We start from the raw sequence: 12498 nt of genomic DNA, 5'->3' as shown, positions 1-12498 counted from the left end.
GATGTGTCCACTTCACAATCCTGAGTGTTTCAGTTGAGTCTTCTTCTTTGAGTTCATCTCATACAAAATGGGAGCAAAACCAAAAGTGTGCGTTTATATTTTTGTTGAGTGTATATATATACACTAGGTCTGTGAGAAAAGTAACGGACCTTATTAATTTTTTTTCAAAAACTATATGGATTTGAATCACGTGTGATTACATCAGACATGCTTGAACCCTCGTGGGCATGCGAGAGTTTTTTCACGCCTATCGGTTACGTCATTCGCCTGTGGGCAGTCTTTGAGTGAAGAGTGGCCCACCCTCTCGTCGATTTTTTTATTGTTTAGGAATGGCTCAGAGACTGCTGTTTTGTTTGATAAAAAATTTTTCAAAACCTGTAAGGCACAACTGAGAGGACACCATTCGAAAAATTCAACTGGTTTTCGGTCAAAATTTTAACGGCTGATGAGAGATTTTGGAGTTTTACTGTCGCCGTAAGGACGGCCCACGGCGCCTGACGGCGATCTGCACTCCGAGGCGGCATCGTCTCGCTGTTTCAAGCTGAAAACTTCCTAATTTCAGGGTTCAAGCTTGTCTGACGTAAAAACATATGAATCAAATCCATTTATTTTTTGAAAAAAATAAAAAGGACCGTTTTTTATATCACAGACCTCGTATATATCATCCGAATGGTTTCCACCTGGGTGTCGCCCAGTTTCTGGCAAAATTTGATGCGGCGCTGCTCCAGTCATTCCGTCTTTTTTCTTGAAATGAAAATCCGCCGAGTGCGCTGCACACGTCCACACAAAGGCTGCTTAACAGCAAATGACGCAATCGACAGGTGTGAAAAAGTTCACGCATATGCACGAAGGTTCAAGGTTTGAAATGTCTGAACGATTTGGAGCTTTGCTGCATCAATTTTTTCCAGAAACTGTGAGAGACATCCAGGTGGACACCATTCAGAAAATTATGTTGGCTTTCAGCAACGATTTTATGGGGATTACACAGATTAAGGAGTGCTCCAGCCGGTTTAAAGACTGCCCACAGCGTCTGAGAGCGCGACGCACTCCAAGCACCGATCGACAGGCTGAAACCCCGCTGAAACATTCATTCATTCATTCATCTACCGCTTAGTCCAATTAAGGGTCGCGGGGGGCTGGAGCCTATCCCAGCAGTCATAGAGCGCGAGGCGGGGTACACCCAGGACAGGATGCCAGTCTGTCGCAGGGCCACAAACAAACACAGACACACACACACACCTACAGACAATTTAAAGATTCCAATCCAGCTAACCCGCATGTCTTTGGATGTGGGAGGAAACCGGAGCACCCGGAGGAAACCCACGCAAACACGGGGAGAACATGCAAACTCCACACAGAAAGGCCACGGGAATTGAACCCATGACCTTCTCGCCGTGAGGCAACAGTGCTAACCACTAAGCCACCGTGCTGCCCCGCTGAAACAACCAGATCATTTCCAACGTGAAGGCTTTGTTGATCCGGGACGTCGTCTGACTTCCACAAAAAAGGCAGAAGGCGTGGACATCAGCGCTTTTTTGGCACATTCCACTGTTACAGGAGTTTTTTTTTCATGGAAATAGAAGCGGAGGGATGTGCCACCGTCCCGCTTATGGCGCGGACAAAACCACCTCCGTGTTGGTCTCACAGGACGGCTTTCAGATGGATTTCAGACGGCTGTCGGTGGCTTTTCAGTCGTGTGACTATCCAAGAAATTGTGTATTACTGGACATGCCGAAACATGTCCTGTGAGGCTTCATCACGGCGTTGCTTTGCGCCATGCGGCTCCGCCGTGACGCGCGGAATTCCTCCGCTCCTCTTTCCATGACAAAAACTCCTGTAACAGTGTAATGTGCCGTTCATTTCTAAACTGGACGCTGTGTTGATCTGGGACGCGTCTGACTACCACAGAAATTGCGGAAGACGTGGACATCAGCACTTTTTCGGCACATTGAGACAGACGTGCGGAGGAATTCCGTGCGGAGGAATTCCGTGCGGAGGAATTCCGTGCGGAGGAATTCCGCGCGTCGGGACGCTTCCGCATGGCGCAAAGCAACGCCATGATGAAGCCTCACAGGACATGTTGGGGCATGTCCAGCTCATGCACAATTTCTCGGATAGTCACACGACTGAAAAGCCACCGAGAGCCATCTGAAATCCATCTGAAAGCCGTCCTGTGAGACCAACACGGAGGTGGTTTTGTCCGCGCCATGAGCGGCACGGTGGCGCATCCCTCCGCTTCTCTTTCCATGAAAAAATCTCCTGTAACAGTTAGGGTTGGGTATCGAAACGCGGTGCCAATAGAGCACCGGTTCCGACGTAAATGGTAGTAACAAGACCGAATAAGAATGAAAATTTCGGTGCCTCATTTCGGTGCCTGACATTTTTTTTTTCATGAGCCGAAAGGGGGCGACCGACCACGGTGTTCCGGCGTCAACCTGCGTGACGTCAGCGCCGCATTAGCTGATGAGAACTGATAGCGAGAGGATCAATAAAAATGCCGAAGGCGAAATGCTCCAAAGTTTGGCTTCATTTCACACCCAAGGGCAACGACTCTGCGACGGGCCACAGATGTCATAAAACAATTGCATGTAAGGGAGGTAACACATCAAATTTGATGAAGCATCTGGCCAGTCACGGAGTTTATTTGAAAGCTGAACAATGCACGGTGTTTGATAAACTGCGTGACGTTTCACGGCCCAGCACTTCGGCAGCAGGAGCTGCAGGGCAAATTGAAGAAAGTCCCACTCCCAGCCCTACTGGTGTGGCGTTGCACATCACCGATGATGACGATGACAGCAGCCGTTCCTCTTCAGGTAAGTTTAGTTTAATGCCAACCACAAATCTTGATTATTAAGTGTCTTAGGTTAGCATTAGCAAGTACTGTTGCATTTTAACAGCATGTGTCTAACGCCTGGCTATGTATTTTTTAAAAGTACCGGTTCGAGAACCGTTTAAGCACCAGTATCGTTTAAAAAATACCGAGTAGGCACCGGTATCAGATAAAACCAAACCGATACCCAACCCTAGTAACAGTGGAATGTGCCAAAAAATTGCTAATGTCCATGCCTTCTGCTTTTTTGTGGAAGTCAGACGACATCCCGGATCAACAAAGCCTTCACGTTGGAAATGATCTGGTTGATTCAGCCTGTCGATCGGCGCTTGGAGCACGGCGCACTCTCAGCAGCTGTGGGCGGTCTTTAAACTGGCTGGAGCACTCCTTAATCTGTGTAATCCCCATAAAATTGTCACTGAAAGCCAACAGAATTTTCCGAATGGTGTCCACCTGGAGGTCTCTCACAGTTTCTGGAAAAATTTGATGCAGCAAAGCTCCAAATCGTTCAGACATTTATTCGCAATAAAAATCAGATGAGAGGGGTGGACCACTGCTCACACAAAGCCTGCTCACAGGCGAATGACGCAACCGACAGGTTTGAAAAAACGAAGGTTCAAGCTTGGCTGATGCAATCACACGTGATTCAAATCCATATGGTTTTTGCAAAAAATTAAAAGGTCCGATACTTTTCTAACAGACCTCGTATATATATATTCTATTTCTACCTAATTTTCTTATTTTATTGTACTGTTACAAGTATTATTATTATTGCTTATCCTTGCACACACCGTGTGTGTTTTTTAAGAGCTGACGTAACGTGAATTTCTCCTCTGTGAGATCAATAAAGTTTATCTTATCTTATCTTATAAGATGTGTGGAATTTAATTAAACGCAAACTGAATTTCAGACATCTTATATATATATATATATATATATATATATATATATATATATATATATTACTCTGGAACAAAGATGACAGACAGTGTGTGACATAAGCAGGACTCTAAAGAGCAAACAGGAAGCGACTGCAATGAATCCAATTGAAAATAATGGAGAAGCAACCTGGGCTTCTTCTGGCATTTTTATATAAAACAAACACAATAACAATGTCTATAAACCCAGAGAATATATTCACAAGAGTTTTAGGCACAATATACAAAGGGCTTAATGCTGTTGTCTGTGTGGAGCCTGATCAGAGCATCTCAAATGTATTTCTTCTGTCGTGAATGTACTGAGATTACTCATAATGGACCTGGACACAGCATGACCACACTAAAACCTTCAAAATTAGTGCATTACTTTAAAACTAAAACATATATCTGATATTTTCACTTTATAAAACTTCAGATGTGACGTTAATTTAAATGACTTGTCTGAAATTAGTTTGGTTAAAATTTTAACCATAAGTTAAAACTGTATGCCTTTGGATGACTTGGGTGATATTGCCAGCGCATCAGTATGGGGTCAAAAGAAGTGATCTTTTTCCCCTCTTCTTTTCGGGGTTTTTCTCCCCCTTTCTGTGACCAGTTCTCCTTTGCCTGCAGAGGATAGAGCGGGTCCTCCTGGAACCAGCTCTTCTCTGTTTGCAAAGGATACAACTGTACGTCTACTACAAAACATTTAACAGGTTGGTACTCAAATTTTTGATTTCAGACTTCATAAATGTTTGTAACTGTTAAGCTTTGTTCACCACACTTGCAAAAATATGTTAGCGGTCTAAAAGTTATCGGAAGATAATTTGTCCGCTGATGGTTTTCAAAGTTATCTGAAAAGCTAAGCTGATAATGGAAACATTAGCTTCGATAATTAGCAGTTAGGGGAACTGTGCCCACCACTGCCACAAGCTTGGGACACCTATCTTTGGGCAGTTATATCCTTTGCAGCACCTCTCAAGATCCATCAGGTTGGATGTGGAGCGTCACTGCACAGCCATTTCACATCTGTCTAGAGATGTTCAGTCAGATTCAGGTTTGGGCTCTGGCTGGCAAGGACATTCACAGAAGCCACTCCTTTGAGATCTTGGCTGTGTGCTTAGGGTCATCATCCCGCTGAATGAAGAACCATCACCCCAGTCTGAGGTCAAGAGCACTCTGGAGCACGTTTTCATTCAGGATGTCCCTGTGTATTGCTGCATTCATCGTTCCTTCACTCCGGACTAGTCTCATAGTTTCTGCTGAGAAATATCCCCATAGCATGATGCTGCCACCACCATGCTTCACTGTAGGGATGGTGCGTGGTTTCCTCCAAACATGATGCCTGGCATTCATGCCAAAGAGTTCAATCTTTGTCTCATCAGACCAGAGAATTTTGTTTCTCATAGTCTGAGAGTCCTTCAGGTGAGTTTTGGGAAACTCCAGGCAGGCTGCCATGTGCCTTTTACTAAGGAGTGGCTTCCATCTGGCCACTCTGCCATAAAGGCCTGATTGGTGGATTGCCTCAGAGATGGTTGCCCTTCTGGAATTTTCTCTTCTCTCCACAGAGGAATGCTGTGGCTTTAACAGAGTGACCATCAGGTTCTTGGTCACCTCCCTAACTAAGGTCCTTCTCCCCCCATCACTCAGTTTAGACAGGTGGAGAGCTCCAGAAAGAGTCCTGGTGGATTATATGTAGACAGGTGTGTGTCTTTCCAAATCTGTTCAGGTTTGGCAGGATTGAACCCAAAATGAAGACACTGACTAGACAGGTGTAAGGAAAAAAGTCAATGATTTGTTTACCATATGCTGATGAGTCCAAAGGTAATGAGCAGTCCAAACAGACAGGACCAGGATGACAGTCAGCAGCCACACCAGGTCAAGCAGACATAACTGAACTTACAGGAAAGCGAAGAACCAGAAAACCCAGCAACTGAAGACCACACTGTGACAAACTTAAGTAGTGACACAAAGAGGAATCGACGAGTGACAGGTGGTGTGATTAGGAATGTGAAATAGCTGTAAGGGAGAAGTGGTGACTTAGACAAGTCTACAAGCACACACACAGGCCTGAGAGAGACAGAGTGACACAAACCACAAAGAGCACAGGGGGTGAATTGAAACTAAAACACACCATAAGAAATAATCAAACTATAGGCAAACCACAAAGTAACTAAGTACAAAAACAAGGAAGAAAGGCAGAAAACTAAAGTGGAACTCAAGAATGGTTAAAGTGTGTAAAACAGGAAAACATGACTAATAGATAAGACATAGACAGGGGACAGGCCACAATGACAACTAACATAAGAACATAAGTCACTGACAAACCACAACAAAATCATGTCCAATAAACTGAATTTACCCCAGGTGGACTCAATTAAGCTGTAGAAACATCTCAATGATGATCAGTGGAAACAGGATGCACCTGAACTCAATTTTGGGCTTCATGGCAATGGCTGTGAATACAATACAAAAGAGCCTTTATTGTCATTGTACATGTATACATACAACAAGATTTGTCTTCTGCATTTAACCCATCCTAATTGCAGTTAGACACAATCCAACCACTAGGAGCAGTGGGCAGCCACAGTCCGGCATCCGGGGACCAATTCCAAATGTAGAAACGTTGCCTTGGTCAGGGGCAAAGAGAGGAACAGACCGTAAATAAACATGTTTTTTATTGTGGAGGAAATTGGAGTGCCGAGAGGAAGCCCACACAGACATGGGGAACCAGAAAGGGCGGGAGGGGATCCCACAACCTTCTTGCTGTGAGGCACCAGTGCTAACCACTAAACCATCGTGCCGCCACATATACTTATGTATATGTGATTTCTTGGTATTTTTATTTTTCATAAATTTGCAAAAATTAAAAAAAAAAACTTTTTCCACATTATCAATATGGAGTATTGTTTTTGAGAAAAAAATGAATTCTGTCCATTTTGGAATAAGCCTGTAACATAACAAAATGTGGAAAAAGTGAAGAGTTATGAATACTTTCCAGATGCACTGTATGCAGCCGCCTTTAGGGTCAGGATGAAACCAAACTATCCAAATGGTTTAAGAAATAACATCATACTTGAATATTTAGAGCTTATTTCATTCTCTTTCAATGTAGGTGGCTTTTTTGTGGGTTTTGGTGTTGATTTTCAGTCTCACCCTGAGACACATATGACTTGGCTGACTATTGTATCTCTCACAGAGGGAGTGCAGCCTTCTGACAAGAATGAAACAAGGGAATGTGAGGTCCAAGTCCCCAGTGGCCAGACTCCAGCTCAGCACATCAGGCTAGAGTGGATAAGAAGAAAACAATCATTATGTGAATGACATGAGAAATATGTTTGGCATTTCAAGCTAAACTGTGTACATAGGAGAGTGATGATGCAGAGTAACACATTCTGAACCTTCTTGAAGTTGTAAATTTTTAACATCATGCCATGTGGGTTTTCCTCTGACAGCATATATCAGAGTCAATAAAGGGCCTACCATCAGGTGTCAGAAACATGATTTGTATACAAAAAAAATACTTGAGTGATGCAGAGGTGATGCATCCTCTTAAAAAAGCATTTTCAGGTCTCAAAAACCATTTTTCTATTCAGATGAAGTGTCTTCTCCAGAGACAAAGACAGGTACTGTGGCAGGGAATCAGAGTTCCTTTGCTCAATATAACTTTTAATTTTTGCTGTCTGACATCAGCCACAGTGGGCAGAAGACATCAAAATGAGTGGTGAGTAATTGTGTTTGTGTATATATATATATATATATATATATGTAATAACCAAGTGGGCTCTGTGTGCGTGTATGTGTGTGTGCGTGCATCTGTGCATGTGTGCGTATGGCTTCAATCATGCAGAAACTGGGGAAAGCTGACATTTGCATGCTTACGTATTTTAGGTCATGGATAAATGTATGAAAACAGAAAGCTGATAGGACTAATATTAGAAATTAGGAATTTTAGCTAACCAATAAACAATGGACATTATGCTGCAATGCACCATGGGCGTTCAGGGTTTTAAATGTTATTGTGATTCATGTTAGTTTAACAGTGTTGTTAGTGTTATTAATGTATTATGTTTTGTAGGTCAGCTGGTTTAGTCAGTTTAGTTAAGTGTCATGTTGTCATTACCATGAGTGAAAAGATTATTGAATTTAATTGAATTTATTAGACACCCATGCAACAAAATTTCACTCATGTACAACAACAAAACTCATAAACAAAGTAGTCAAAGAAAAAAAGACAGTAAGAAAAAAATAAACAATGCACATGGTGCCTAAAGACGTAGGCAGAAGCAAAGCTTATCAACACCTGTACCCCTTCATGAAGTCAAATCAAACCAGGCATATGTGCCTGTTCATAAATGTTCATTTCTAAACAAAATCTGAACAACTGTAGCTCATAATTACAATTAAAGAAAACAAATATTTCCCAAACAGCTCCCAATACAAACTAGTTACCACCTACATATTTCAGTACAAAAGGTTCAAGTAAAACTACTGTTGTGAAAGTGTCGTGACACGGACCCACAACAGGGGGCGTTAATGAATGGACAATGGATAAGCCAAGTAACAATTTAATGTTGTGAATTGCACAACAACGTACAGACAATAACAATATGGTGGACTGTCAATCATACACCAGGTTGACGTGTGGGCAGGCTCGACGATAGAAGACGCCTGGAGAGAGAAGAGCTGGATCCCCACACAGCTTCCAACACCAACGGAGCTGAAGAACACCGGAGCCGCCAAGCCCTGCGCCCCAGGTGGCCACTGTCTTCAGCAGTCAGACCCGGTACTGCTGGCAGAGAACAGAGACAGTCCAGATGAGTGTGAGTTCGCACACTCAGTAATCCCACAGTCTGTATTAAGTAAAGGAGGGAAAACCTCCACCTCCAATCACACACACTCGTGCAGCTCCTGGTCAACCACTTATCTGTGTTGGGGTGTGAGGCGAAGCCGTCGCTGTCACACCAAACACCAATCCCTCAGATAAGGACACACTCCAGGAAAACGGCTGCAACAGAAGTTCAGGTTATTACACACAAAGTGTCAGTCAGCAGAGAAATTACCTGAATGGTAGTTGATTTCTCGGCGAGGAGGTGGAGTTGCAGTCCGGTCTTTGTAGTGGTGGTGATGGGTGACAGCTTGTGTTGATTGATGACAGCTGTCACCTCCAGCAAAGCCGACGCCCTCTCGTGCTTGAAGCCCGCACTTCAAGCAGGGTGCCATCTTGTGGTGGTGGGCCAGCAGTACCTCCTCTTCAGTGGCCCACACAACAGGACCCCCCCCTCAATGGGCGCCTCCTGGCGCCAGACCAGGCTTGTCCGGTTGCCGCCGGTAGAAGTCGGCCAGGAGGGCCGGGTCCAGGATGAAGCTCCTCTTCACCCAGGAGCGTTCTTCGGGTCCATACTCCTCCCAGTCCACCAAATACTGGAACCCCCGGCCCTTCCGACGGACGTCCAGGAGCCGGCGCACGGTCCAAGCTGGCTCCCCGTCGATGATCCGGGCAGGAGGCGGCACTGGTCCGGGGGCACAGAGGGGTGACACATGGTGAGGTTTGATGTGGGACACATGGAAAACCGGGTGGATCCGCAGTGAAGCTGGCAGCTTCAGCTTCACTGCGGCTGGACTGAAGACCTTGAGGATAGGGAAAGGTCTGATGTATCTGTCCTTCAACTTTTGGGATTCCACTTGCAGGGGAATGTCCTTTGTAGAAAGCCAAACCTCCTGCCCAGGCTGGTACGCAGGGGCCGGGGCACGCCGGCGGTCTGCATGGTTCTTGGCCCTCGTCCGGGCTTTGAGCAGGGCAGAGCGGGCGGTACGCCACACCCGACGGCACCTTCTCAGATGGGCCTGGACCGAGGGCACCCCGACCTCTCCCTCCACTAGCGGGAACAATGGGGGCTGGTACCCCAAACACACTTCAAATGGGGAGAGGCCAGTGGCAGATGAGACTTGGCTATTATGAGCGTACTCGATCCAGGCCAGATGGTCACTCCAGGCCGTCGGGTGCGCGGAGGTCATGCAACGGAGGGCCTGCTCCAGTTCCTGGTTTGCCTGCCCGTTCGTCTGGGGGTGGTACCCAGACGAGAGACTGACGGTAGCCCCCAGTTCCCTACAGAAACTCCTCCAGACCTGGGAGGAGAACTGAGGACCACGATCCGAGACAATGTCTGATGGAATCCCATGCAGACGCACGACGTGGTGGACCAGGAGGTCTGCAGTCTCCTCGGCCGTCGGGAGCTTCGGGAGGGCCACGAAGTAGGCCGCCTTGGAAAACCGGTCCACTATCGTTAGGATGGTGGTGTTTCCCTGGGACGGCGGGAGGCCCGTGACAAAGTCCAGGCCGATATGAGACCAGGGCCGACGAGGCACTGGCAGAGGCTGGAGGAGGCCTTGGGCCTTATGATGGTCAGCTTTGCCCCTGGCGCAGGTGGTGCAGGCCTGGACATACTCCCGGACGTCGGCTTCCATAGACGCCCACCAGAAGCGCTGCCGGACCACTGCCACGGTTCTTCGCACCCCTGGGTGACAGGAGAGCTTGGAACCATGACAGAAGTCAAGGACCGCAGCCCTGGCCTCTGGTGGGACGTACAGTTTGTTCTTCGGACCGGTTCCCGGGTCCGGGCTCCATGTCAGGGCCTCCCGGACGGTCTTCTCCACGTCCCAGGTAAGGGCGGCCACGACAGTGGACTCGGGGATGATGGTGTCAGGGGGGTCTGACAGCTCAGTCTTGACCTCCTCTTCGTGCACCCGGGACAGGGCATCAGATCGTTGGTTCTTTGTCCCGGGGCGGTAGGTGATCCGGAAGTCAAAACGCCCGAAGAACAGCGACCAGCGGGCTTGCCTGGGGTTCAGACGCTTGGCGGTCCGGATGTACTCCAGGTTCCGATGGTCCGTGAAAACTGTAAATGGTACCGACGCTCCCTCCAACAGGTGTCTCCACTCTTCAAGAGCCTCCTTCACCGCAAGAAGTTCCCGATTGCCGACGTCATAGTTCCGTTCAGCTGGGGTCAACCTGCGGGAAAAGTAGGCACATGGATGGAGAACCTTGTCGGACTCCCCGCTCTGGGATAGCACGGCTCCTATCCCTGAGTCAGAGGCATCCACTTCAACAACAAACTGGCGCTTGGGATCGGGCTGCACCAGAACTGGTGCAGTTGAGAACCGGCGTTTCAACTCCCTAAACGCGGCTTCGCACCGATCCGACCAGGTGAAGGGGACTTTTGTGGAGGTCAGGGCTGTCAGGGGGCTAACTACCTGACTGTAGCCCTTGATGAACCTCCGGTAGAAATTTGCAAAACCGAGGAACTGTTGTAGTTTCCTACGGTTCGTTGGTTGGGGCCAATCTCTCACCACCGCAACCTTGGCCGGATCAGGGGCGACGGAGTTGGAGGAGATGATGAACCCCAGGAAGGACAAAGAAGAGCGGTGGAACTCACACTTCTCGCCCTTCACAAACAGCCGGTTCTCCAACAACCGCTGTAGGACCTGACGTACATGCTTAACATGGGTTTCAGGATCCGGAGAAAAAATGAGTATATCGTCTAGATATATGAAGACAAACCGATGCAGGAAGTCCCGCAAGACGTCATTAACCAATGCTTGGAACGTCGCGGGTGCATTGGTGAGGCCGAACGGCATGACCAGGTACTCAAAGTGACCTAACGGGGTGTTAAATGCCGTCTTCCACTCGTCTCCCTCCCGGATCCGAACCAGGTGATAAGCATTCCTAAGATCCAATTTCGTGAAAATTTGGGCTCCATGCAGGGGCGTGAACAATGAATCCAACAGAGGTAACGGGTATCGGTTACGAACCGTGATCTCGTTCAGCCCTCTGTAATCAATGCATGGACGGAGTCCGCCGTCCTTCTTGCCCACAAAAAAGAAACCAGCACCCATCGGGGAGGTGGAGTTCCGGATCAACCCGGCAGCTAACAAGTCCCGGATGTAGGTCTCCATTGATTCGCGTTCCGGACGTGAGAGGTTGTACAGCCTGCTGGACGGGTACTCAGCGCCCGGTATCAAATCAATGGCACAATCATACGGACGGTGCGGGGGCAGCGTGAGTGCCAGATCCTTGCTGAAGACGTCAGCAAGGTCGTGGTACTCGGCTGGCACCGCCGCCAGATTGGGGGGGACTAAAACCTCCTCCTTAGCTGTCACACCGGGTGGAACCGAGGATCCTAAACACTCCCGGTGGCAGGTTTCGCTCCACTGAACCACAACCCCAGACGGCCAATCAATCCGGGGATTGTGTTTTAACACCCATGGAAAACCCAATATCACTCGGGAGGTAGAAGGTGTTACATAAAACACAATCTCCTCCCTGTGATTCCCAGACACCACCAATGTCACTGGCTGAGTCTGGTGTGTGATTAGTGGAAGAAGGGTGCCATCTAGTGCCCGCACCGACAATGGTGACGGTAAGGCCACTAGAGGGAGCCCAACCTCCTTTGCCCATCTGCTATCCAGCAGATTTCCCTCCGACCCCGTGTCCACCAGTGCTGGGGCGTGAAGGGTTAAATCCTCACTCAGGATCGTGACTGGGATTCGTGCAGATTTACGGGGTCTCCCCGCGTGGGTATTGTGACCCACCCTTAGCCCAGTCTCTAAGGATGAGTGCTGCTGTTTTGATCGTTTGGGGCATTCTCTCTGTGTGTGCTCAGTAGAGCCTCCTTTGTCTCTGATCTGATCGTTTTTTGGCCCTGCTCGTTTCCATAGCAACGTCAGCAGGGGGAGCTGTTGTCACGTGGA

The sequence above is a fragment of the Thalassophryne amazonica genome, chromosome 5 (assembly GCF_902500255.1).
Source record: "Thalassophryne amazonica chromosome 5, fThaAma1.1, whole genome shotgun sequence".
Taxonomy (NCBI): Eukaryota; Metazoa; Chordata; class Actinopteri; order Batrachoidiformes; family Batrachoididae; genus Thalassophryne; species Thalassophryne amazonica.
The sequence above is the reverse complement of the archived record's forward strand: the minus strand, read 5'-3'. Positions refer to the sequence as shown.